The 10,963-nt window shown below is 46.2% G+C and overlaps 1 non-coding gene across 1 annotated transcript; it reads right to left on the bottom strand.

Annotated features, from left to right (window-relative positions):
• Window positions 1–5,509: 5,509 nt before the first annotated feature.
• LOC142443961 (U5 spliceosomal RNA) lies at window positions 5,510–5,626 on the bottom strand. Its single transcript, XR_012783658.1, has one exon. It is a non-coding gene; the product is annotated as a U5 spliceosomal RNA (small nuclear RNA).
• Window positions 5,627–10,963: the final 5,337 nt, after the last annotated feature.

Raw genomic sequence — 10,963 nt, 5'->3', positions numbered from 1 at the left:
ACTATTGTTTGGTTCAAAGACAACTTCAGGGGATGCTTTTGGTTCAAGACGTAAAGATTTCCTCTTTGGAGCCATCAGGCCTCAATGGGTTTAAAAATCGGAATAATAAGAGAATTTGACCCCTTTTAATCAAGATACGTCTATAGAATTCTTGCTCTAAGTGTTCAGTATTGGTAACTGACACTGTTCAATTATTCTGGCCTCATGGTAAAAGAGGCCGTTGCTTATGACAGCAACCTGGCTTTCCTACTAATCTGTATCTCACCCATCCCTAGGAAGACCCTTTGTGACTATCATCCTCCCTTCTCTTTCATGGCACACATATTACTATTTGCTTTTGTGTACTTACTTGTATTAATGTGCCCATTTGTTCAAAGCCCATTTCCCTGCTTCCCTGTAAGCTTCATGCAGTAGCGTCCATCACTACTATGCCTGGATATAAACCTACCCAGACCCAAACCATTGCCGCTGAGTTGATTCCAATTCTTACCAACCCCATATAGGGGCTTCCCTCGGCATTGTCAATTTTTATGGGAACAGATCGTCTCATTTCTCTCCAAAGGAGCTGGTGGTGGATTCGAAATGCTGATCTTGCAGTGAGCAGTTCAATGCTTACCTAAGAGAATCACCAGGGATGCTATGGATATAAGATGGGCTCAATAAATACTGTTGAGTGAATGAAGGAATATGTGAGTGAATAAAAGCCTGTACGCAAAGATGGTCAAGAGATTGCTATTATGGGAGATCTGTGTTCCATACTAGATCCCCCAAGCCAATTTGTTCTCTAAAATTTTTATTAAAAGATCATTTTTCGATCTTTTAGTACAACTCTTGTCACAATCCATACATCGCTTGCATGAGGTGAATTTGTACATCTGTTGCCTTCATTCTTCTCTAGACATTTACTTTCTATTGAGCCCTTGGTATCAGCTCCTCTCCCCCCCTCAATCCACCACCCTCATAACCCCTTGATAGATTATACATAGTTGTTATTTCATATCTCACACTGACCACTGTCTCCCTTCCCCCATGTTTTCTGTTGTTCTTGTTTCTGGAGAGGGGTGTATGATTATATGTCGATCATTGCGATCGGTTCCCTCTTTCTCCCTTCCTCTCCACTCATCCCCCTACCCTTCTGGTATTGCTACTCCCACTCCTGTTCTTGGATTCTGTGTATCATGAGGTCCCATCTCTTCCCTATACCTGTGTACATGTTCCGATGTAGTCTGAATTGAGAAGCAGCTCTGGGGTCTTGGGGGGGGGGTGAAGAAGCCTCAAGGAACCAGAGGACTATAGTGTGTTTCATTGACGCTTTACTGCACCCTGGTTGACTCATCCCTTCCCTGTGACCCTCTGTGGGAGGATTGTTCCACTGTCTACAGATGGGCTTTGGATATCTTTCTGCTCCAACCACCCCGGTTCTCAACAATATGTTTTTGTTTGTTAGGTGTCTTCTGATGTTTATTACCCGGTCCCTATGACTCCTCATGATCTCAAAATGCTTCTTCCATGTGAACTTGTTGCTTCTCTGCTGAATGGAAGCTTGTGTAACTTCATACCTTTAAGACCCCAGATGCTATATCTTTTAATATCTGGGCACCATCCTTCTTCTTCACCACATTTGCTTATGCACCTGCTTTGTCTTCAGTGATTGTGTCGGGAGGGTGAACATCTCAGACTGCTGATTTGTTACAACAAAGTGTTCTTGTATTGAGGAAAGGTATGAGCACAGGCCTGCAGTCCATCCCCTACCTCAGTGTATTGCCATATAAATATATGTACATAGGCCAATACCTCTATTTTTGTGGATTAATGTATTCACATACGTACACCGCTGTTTATACCTCTATCCATTGCTTTGTGTCCTAAGTCCTTCCTCTGTTTTCTTTTACCTTCCTCTTGCCCTACCTTCACTTTCCCCTATTTCTGCCTCTTGGTACCTCCTCTTAGCTAGTTTGCTGTTGCTCCGACACTGCACCCCCCCTCCCTATCTTCTCTTTGTTATTGACTCTAATACCCTAGTAGTTCCCCTGTCTTTGGTGCTACCTGCTCACAGTCCCCTTCTCCCACCGCCCTCACCCCCCAGGTCTCCGCAGGACCGTTGCCTGCTGCTTTCTCCTGGGGCATGCTTCCCATGCCTATCATATAAGTAGGCACACCGACTATTGTCAGGTTAAACCAGCCCCTGACAACATCACTGGTCCGTAGGCACAACTGTGTGGCAATCATATATAAAGATTACAGTCCTAGAGAATAAGAGAGATAGGAGAAAGAGCAAAATGAAAAAGTCAGACGCATTTTACGGTAGCATGCTCACCTCCTGGACGGCCATGATCTCAGCAGCCAGGTCCACGCAGAGCACAGAGGAGAAGGAAGGAGAGGAGAGGAGAGGAGCACTTTGTTGTTATATGGGGCTTTTAATGGTATCCATTAGTTGTGCATGTTCAGGAGTTACATCCGTCACCCAGTGGGTGGTCATCACAGTAAAGTCCCTGGGCTCACAGGTGAGCAAACCTAAATTAATACCTGCATTGGGGGAAGGCATGAGGGGGATGGGTGCCTTGGAGGGAGGAGCTAATCAAAGAATATCTGCTTCTACAGAGAGACCAAATCAACCATGTGCTCACTTTAAAAGCAGCATAGCTGTTAGTGGAGAATCTATGGGAGTGACACGTAAAGCAGGAAATTGTGCTTGGACTTTTCTCTAATTTAGATTTCCTGATTCCTTCTGTTATAAGTTAGGGAATATAGTCCTGGTCATATCCCCCTCAGTGTTCGTTTCCCACAGACTATGACATCGCCCAAACTGATTTTAAAAAAGGAAGAAAGATTGAAAAGAGAAAAGGAGAAGACACAAGAAGAAAAAGAAAAGGGAGAAAAAAACAACAAAAAGAGACGAAATATACAAAAATCCCAGGTCTGTTCACTGGCCTTCCTGACTGTCCAGGAGCTGCCCCTCCCAGCCTGGAGTCCCTTTTGGGGGCGCCTCAGGGACTTTGTAACTTTGCTCTGCTCCAGCTGCTGGCTTGCATATTCTCTTCTTGGTTTGCCCCGCTGTGGGGGGTATTGTTCTACACAATTTCAGAGAGAAGAGAGACATGGGTCCTTCCAACAAATGATTGACCACTTTTCAAAGAATTGGGACAAAATAAAATGCAAGGGGCTGTGTTAGGCTATGTTGACTAGAAAAGCAGACCCAGTGACACTCATCTATGTGTAAGAAAGAGCTTGATAGGAGTAATTGTATATCAAGAAAGCATCTTGATATATATATATATATATATATATATATATATATATATATATATATATATATATATATATATATAACAGCCCAGTCCAACTCAAGTCCATAAGTCTGACACTAGTAAGTCCCTCTTCAGACTCAAGCAGCCACACGCAAGGACACAGACTACAGGAAGATCACAGCCAAGCAGGTGCAGAGTCACATGGATCCAAGATTGGTGGAAATACAGCAGGGCTCCAGCAGCTTTAGGGTCAGTGGCAGAGTGAAGGGGGAGAGGAAGAGGTCAGAGAGGAAGGGGGAAAGGAAAGAAGCGGGCCCTTCTCTCTCCTAGTGTCCTACTGAGATGGCCGTACCTTCAAAGGGCAGAATTAGGCTATGACCTGATTGACAGGTTTGACTGCACCCCTAGCTGGGACTGTCTAGTCGATATAAAATCATCAAATTACCCCAGGGGCTTCAAAAAGTTCACGGTAAAATGTAATGAGAAGATCATGGAATTTTTACATGAACTTCTGAAATCCCCTCATGCACTTAGCCTTACAAGTATAAGACTGAGCAGAGCCCGTTGTTGGCTTTGAGCATCCTACAGGACTTTAGGAGCTTGACCACAAAACGGATCATATACTGTGAAAAATGTGACTGATCTAGAGAGTGGCAAACCATTCAAGCCAGGCCCCAGTTTGCACTCTTACAGTAATTGCATTGCCCTCAGGCAAAGTCCAAGTTCATTAGCAGAGACCTGCATCATTCAGCTCTCACCTACCTTTCCAACACGCAGGCCTTAGGCCCTCCCAGGACAAAATGGAATGGGTGATGTTCTCCCTTTTCATTCTTTCACATCGGCGAAGCTTCTGCCTGAACACCGCACCCACCCCTCTGCACACTCACCCACCTTCTTGCTCACTGGGTCTAGGAGTCACATCCTTTTGGAAGCCTGACCTGACTCAAGTTTGTTTTACATTCTCTCTGCAACTCGTATGCAAATACATTTGCCATTGTGAGCAAGTTACTAAAATTCACGGGCAAAATGGAATGAAATGAGCATGTATCTGTTATGCATATAGGATCACTAGGAATTGGAACTGAGTCCACAGCAGAGGATTTGGGTTTGTTCCATATAGAGGAGTTTCTCAGTGGCACAAAATCTGTTTTGAACCAAAGGATTGGTGATTCCAATCACCCAATGGCCTCTGGGAAGAAAGACCTGCTTCTAAAATGTCACAGCCTTGAAAGCCGTTCAGAGCTGAGTCCTATTCTGCAACACCTGGGTTTCCATGAGTAGAGCCACTGGCTTCTTTTGGTTGTTGTTGGTGTGCATAAATACAGGTACAGATATGCACATGAAAGTTATTAATATTACTATCCATAACTGATGTGTATTAAACACTATGTGCCAGCGACTCTCTTGGCTTCTCTCCACATTTTAACTCCATCCCCACAGTGATTCTATGTCACACAGACAGCAAATGACAGAATTTGCACCGAGACTCTAGAGTTCTGTGTTTCCCGGTGTTGTCACACACCCCCCTCCTCATAGTGGGTGCAGTCCCTGGTGTCACCCAGTGCCGCTCCCTCTTGATGGTGCACTCTTTAAGGGCGTCTTGTTAAGTAACTGGCACATTGATGAACTCGTGAATGAATAAATGAATTTGACTAAAAAGAAGAATAAACACACTCCTTTATTTTAAGGGCCACATAGTCTTTTTTCCTCCTTCTTTCCTTTACGAAACAGTTGGACAACCTTTGAAACAACCCGACTCTAATCTGCACAAGATCGCCGGAAAGCTCAACAACCTGCAGATGCAATCCTGTTTGTTGAAAGTGAGGTCTTGAAGCACCATTTGACAAAGATAAAGAATGACAACTTCCCCAACGCATTACACCCCAACACAAAGAAAACGAAAATCTTCACGTCGGAACCAATAAACAACGGTGTGACAAACAGAGAGAACACTGAAGTTGTCAATTATTTCATTTATTTGGATCCACAATCCACATCCGTGGAAGCATCGGTCACGGTATCAAAAGACTGGCAAATCTGCTTGCAAAAGGCCTCTTTTAAATCTTCTTTTTTACAGTACCCCTAGAAGTTAGTATTTAATTTTTATAAGTCCATTTAACACACCTGAAAAATGCTGAGCCTAATGATTCAGGCATTAAAACAACCACGAAGGATAACAAACTCAGCTCTACCTAACTGCTTATAGAGCTACATGGCTTCAGAGAACCCAAACTCGCAATCTGTTTTTTGGAACCATTGTAAGTCTTGTTTACACAAGACCTCAAAAAATTGGTTTCAAGACTCGTATGTGTTTCCCTCCACGGAAATCTTTAGTAAAAGGCGAAAGATTTACACGATTTGAAGAGAAACCAGAGTATAAATCTTTTATCATTTTTTTTCATTTAACTTTTTATTGTGAATTGAGTGAAGGTTTACAGAGCAGAGCAGTTTTCCACTCAACAATTCATAGATATTTTGTTTCATCTCATTGATTCTAATCTCTACAAGGTAACATAACATATTCTACTTCTTCCCTGTGTCTCCTAAACCTTTATTTCTTGACCCTTCTAAACTTTGTCCTTGGGCAGATATTGCCCTTTTGATCTCAAATGATCATTCTAAAGTATTTGAACCTCTCAAGTGTTATCATTCCCCTTTATAGACCTGCCGATGGTTTGACTGAAGATTGAATTACAGGAGTGCGTTCATTCTTAGACCCGAGAAAGACTTAGGGCTTGGGGGTTCCACCAGACTCTGCCTGCTGTCTTAAGACTTGAGGTTTTGTTCCACAATTTTCACCCTCCCTATCCAGGGATCCCTTTCAGAACAGTTGATGGTAATAGTCGGGCACCATCTAGTTCTTCTGGTCTCAGGGTCATGGAGACTAATTGTGGTAGGCCGAGTTTTCCAGAGAAACAAACCAGTGAATGCATCTATGTGTAAGGATTTGATAGCAAGAAAGGAGCCCAGCCCAGTCCATCTCAAGTCCATGGTCCAGTAGCTAGCTGGGGCTTTCTTCAGAGTCAGGCAGCTGCTGGTGGAAGAAGCAGGAAGCTAGGAGATCACAGTTTGGTGGATGCAAGGTCTGTATCATGGACCCAAGGTCAGCAGGAACATGGCAAGGTGCCACCGATTCCACGGTTGCTGGGGCTGCCAGAGCCAGATGCGAATTCCAGGCAAACAGGAAGGTGAAAATGGGGAAGAGAGAGCTCTCAGTGTCTCCCTTGTCGAAAGACCACACCTTGAGGAGGCATCATCGAGCTGCAGACTGATTGATAGGTTGGACTCCACCCCGACTTTCACAACTCCCAAACCCTAGACTCACTGCCATCAAGTGGATGCCAACCCATCGATGACATAAACTCTAGCCATCACATTAACGCTCACGTGGTTCATTATTTCCACACGTCTTCAATGTCCATTCATCTTCTTTCCTTTGGAAATGAGGGATCAACTGTTGCACTTTAGATTGCTGCTCTTGAACTTTTAAGTGCCTGGTTGCTACTGGTCAAAGTAGGATGAACAATATTGTCTTTGTGGAGTCTGTTACGCTAATTAACCTTGGTGTCCCCCCAAGACTATGGCTCTGAGTCTCCAGACCCAGCACCTCATTTCCTCGAGGTGTTCGCTTATGTCTAAGAAGTTGTCACATCTTTGTTCCCTATATGCTCCACTGCATACATGAATATGTTTGCAACAGAGATAAACAGCCATGTAGAAATCCCCTCTGTTCCATGTATATATTTGCTCCTGCTCTGTTTCAGCCTGTATGTCAATCTCTTTATCTATGCACATGTGGGATGCAAAAGGGTTTCCCCCCCAGGTTGTCATGCTGCTTGCTAGCACTTTGGGAGGTCAGCTGCTTAGAAGTTTTCTCCCTGAAGGCATTCAGCCATCTAGAGCAATCAGACTCTATTGTCTGTCCCACCCAAGGTGTGGCTCATTCCCTGTTACTAAGGATAGAGGACTGCTTTCCTGGAGGAGATCTCAGAATAGGTCAAGTCAACTCAAGGAGGACCATCATGAGTCTAGGATCCACCCATCTTGTCACATGTGTACCCCTAGTCCGTACCCTTCCTATTGCGTGAACACCCCTAGTTCATCCCCTTCCTGTGACGCCTATGCCTATTATATAGCCCCTTCCTATGACGTATGTGGTTACCTGTAATCAGGGGGCTTGCACATACCTAAGGATATATAGGCCTTGGTCAGAAATAAAGACTCTGGGTCCTCCTCCTCTCTCTGTGTGGACCTGGCTGCTGAGAGTATGGCTGTCCTGGAGGTGAGTTTGCTACCATAAAGTATGTCTGACTCCTTTATTTTACCTTCTCTCCCATCTTCCATGACTTTACTAAGATCTTTATGTCTTATCGCTGTACAGTTGCCATGGGGAAGCCAAGGCACGAGGGTAGGTCACTGGTTCGTAAAAACATTTCTTCCTAGCAACCAAGTCTCTCAGCCATGGGCTTGGCCCTACCTCTATGGTCCAGGAAGTCCACCTGCTGCTCTGCCTTACATTCAGAGTCTCCATGCTGCTCCTCTGCTCTGTCTCATGCTCTCCTTCCTCAGACTGTGGCCGCAGCATGGCATGGGGTCTGCTGCCTTTACCACTTCAGGCACGACTTCCCACTGTGCTCTGCGGATGGCTTTTCTACCTCGGAGGTCCCTTGCTTCTCTCCGTTCCTATTTCTGAACTAGCTCTCCTACAGGGAGGTGCGGTTTTTGTCTTTGAGCAGACCCTACTCTCTAGGAAACAGGGTGGCGACGTGGTTCACACCCTCTAATAAGATAAACCAAACTCACTGCCATCGAGTCAATTCTGACTCATAGCCACCCCATAGGGCCGGGTGAAACTGCGCCCGTGGGTTTCTCAGCCTGTGACTCATTATGGGAGTAGAAAGCCCAGTCTTTCCCTAGTGGAGCGGCTGGTGGTTTCAAACTATGACCTCGTTGTGCAAGCAGCCCAGGGTATAACCTCTGCCCTATCAGGGGTCCCTTCTAGTAAGACGGGAACTAAGAAAACAACCCACTTTGATCTCGTCCATTAGCATACCAGAGAAGTCCCTCCGAAATGAGATTACTACCACAGGCATAGAGCACAATGCACTGTCGTCCAGTCAATTCCCATGCAGAGCCACACTATCACCAAACAAAAGCTCACGGCCGACTCAGCGTACAACTGCCTCATGAGTTTCAGAGACTGGAAGTGCTTATGGGAGAAGAAAGCCCAGTCTTTCTCCCTTGGAGAGGCTGGTGGTTTGAACTGCTGACCTTTTGGATCAATGCCTAATGTGTAAGCACTATGCCACCAGGGCTCTCTGTAGCAACCCAATAGGACTGGGCAGAACTGTCCCTGTAGGTTTCTGAATCTGTAACTCTCTGAGAGTAGCAAGTCTCTTCTCTCTCCCATGGAGTGACTGGTGTTTTGAACTGCTGCCCGTGAGGTCAGCAGCCCAAGGCTCAACCCACTACCCCTCCAGGGCTCTGTTCACCACAGGCCGAGAGGCTAGAATTTACAATACATTACCGGAGGGGTTATGGCTAAAGGGCCATGTTCATTGACAACCCCTCCGTCTGTTACAATATTATGCTCGCTCAGATAATGTCCTCCAGCTTCACCCACAGTCATCGTTATTCTTTGCCGTTGCCTAGTATTCTGCTGTGTGTTTACAAAATGTGCTTATCCCTTCTCCCAGTGCGGGCATTGATTAGGTTGTTTCCATCTTTCTGCCACCGTGAAGAGCGCTGGAATGAACGCGAGAGTGGCCAGCTCTCTCCGTGAAACGCCTCTAGGGCATGTCCTCAGTGGAGGGATTTCCATTTCTAACTTTGGGAGGAAATGCCACAGTGTTTTCTACAGTGGCCGCACCATTTCTCCAGCGATGTGTGAGCGTCTCAGTCTCCCCACACGCTGAACAGCACTTGTGGTTTTGCTTTTTAAACTTTAGCATCAATGCTGGGGTGAGATGACATCTCTGTTGTTTTGATTTGCATTTAATGACTAATAATCGTGGGCATTTCTTCATATGTTTGTTGGTTACGGGCATGATCAAGTGCTTATTTATGCCCTCTGCCCATTTAAAAGTTGGCTTATTTATCTTTTTTTCTTGTTGACTGCTGAAGTTTTCTATACATTTTAGAGACGGTCTCTTGTCTTACAGGCCATTCTCACCCTCTTTGCTATCTTCTCCCCATCCCCTGAGATGGGGTGGTTTGTCTCAGAAGCGCTTGGGCTGAGAAACCCTTGTTTAAGGTGAAGGTTCGTGAGAAAAATTGCAAGGCTGGGAAAAGCTTCTCACTGTGTGGATTCTAACAGACCTCTTGAACGTGGCAGAGAGCAAGGTGTCGCTTAGACTAAGATGCATCTGTTCTCAAACCACGGTCTTTCCAAGCACCTCATCTGCACGGGAAAGATGGAGCAGGAGAAAGAAAGGTGGAAGAACTGATACATTTGGAAGATGGTGTCCTTAAAGAAGACCGAATAGATACCACGGGCTTCCAGAAGAATCAAAAAGGAAATCTATGTCGGAAGAAGTACAGCCAGAATAGTCCTTAGAAGAGAGGGTGGTGAGACGTCATCTCATCTTCTATGGATGTGGGATCAAGAGGGAGCAGTCCCTGGAGAAGGACTTCGTGTGTGCTGACGGAGAGGGTCAATGAGAAAAAAAGGAAGATCCCTAATGAGATGGATCGCTACAGTGACTGTCACAATGGGCTCGGACATGCTGTGAGCATGGCGAAGGACCGGGTAGTGCTTCTTTCTGTTATCCATTGGGTCACTGAGAGTCGGAACGGACTCAACAGTACTTAACCACGTCAATATCATTCCAACTGGAATGCACAATGAGGTACAGGGGAGCAACACTGTCCTGGTCACAGCTGGGAGGTAACATAGCTGGGACTCCTTGAGGTGGCCTGCCTCCAGGGCTAAGGCTCCGTGCCTCCACAATAGGGAGTCACTGGTCAGATGAGCCACATCAACAGGGAAACAAAAGAGAGATAAGGACAGGGCTCCTGAGCAAGGAAGGGAGAGGGAAACCAACTAGGAGCTGTGGGGGAGGCAGGAGGGAGGGTCTTGCAGAAGAGGGTGGGGCTGGATGGAGAGCAAAATGCAGGTGGGAACCTAGGTCCTTGCCACAGGGAGCTGGGGACACAAGAATAACCACCTCCTCCCCCATGTGCTGAGGGGCTCTCCTTTCCTGTTGGGGAGGGGTTTCCTGGTGTGCGAGAGTGCCTGGGCGGGGAGGGTCTTGGCAACCCACAGGGTCGTCTAGTAAGAGCTCCCCCAAGCCCCTTTGCCTCCCCCCACTGCACTCCTGGCCGTCTGCCTAGGCTGCCAGAGACTCAGAATCCCAGCATCTCGTGACTCACTCACCCCTCTCAGAGAAAGAAAGAACAGTCTCCCCAAAGCAGAGCACTGGGGTTGATAGCAAATGTGGTGCTGCTTCCGTTTATGAACTGGCAAAGCCGGCACACAGGGCATGCGGCCAGGTGCCCAGTGTGAGCTTTCAGGCTGTCCACCCCCAGTCCTGGCTGCGGGGGTTCAGTGAGACAAACCAGTCCTGGCTGCAGGCCCCAAGGAGCAGGAATGAGGCCCTCGTGGGAAGTCTGAATTGGGAACATAAGTGGACATGGAATTTGATTTTGTCTCTAATTTCTCTGAAGCAGGCCTTTGCTTTATTTCATTCACAAATGCTGTTGGGAATCATCCCCAA

Source organism: Tenrec ecaudatus, chromosome 3 (genome assembly GCF_050624435.1).
Source record: "Tenrec ecaudatus isolate mTenEca1 chromosome 3, mTenEca1.hap1, whole genome shotgun sequence".
Taxonomy (NCBI): domain Eukaryota; kingdom Metazoa; phylum Chordata; class Mammalia; order Afrosoricida; family Tenrecidae; genus Tenrec; species Tenrec ecaudatus.
Note: the sequence above shows the minus strand (reverse complement) of the source record. Positions and strands in the feature narration are given on the sequence as shown.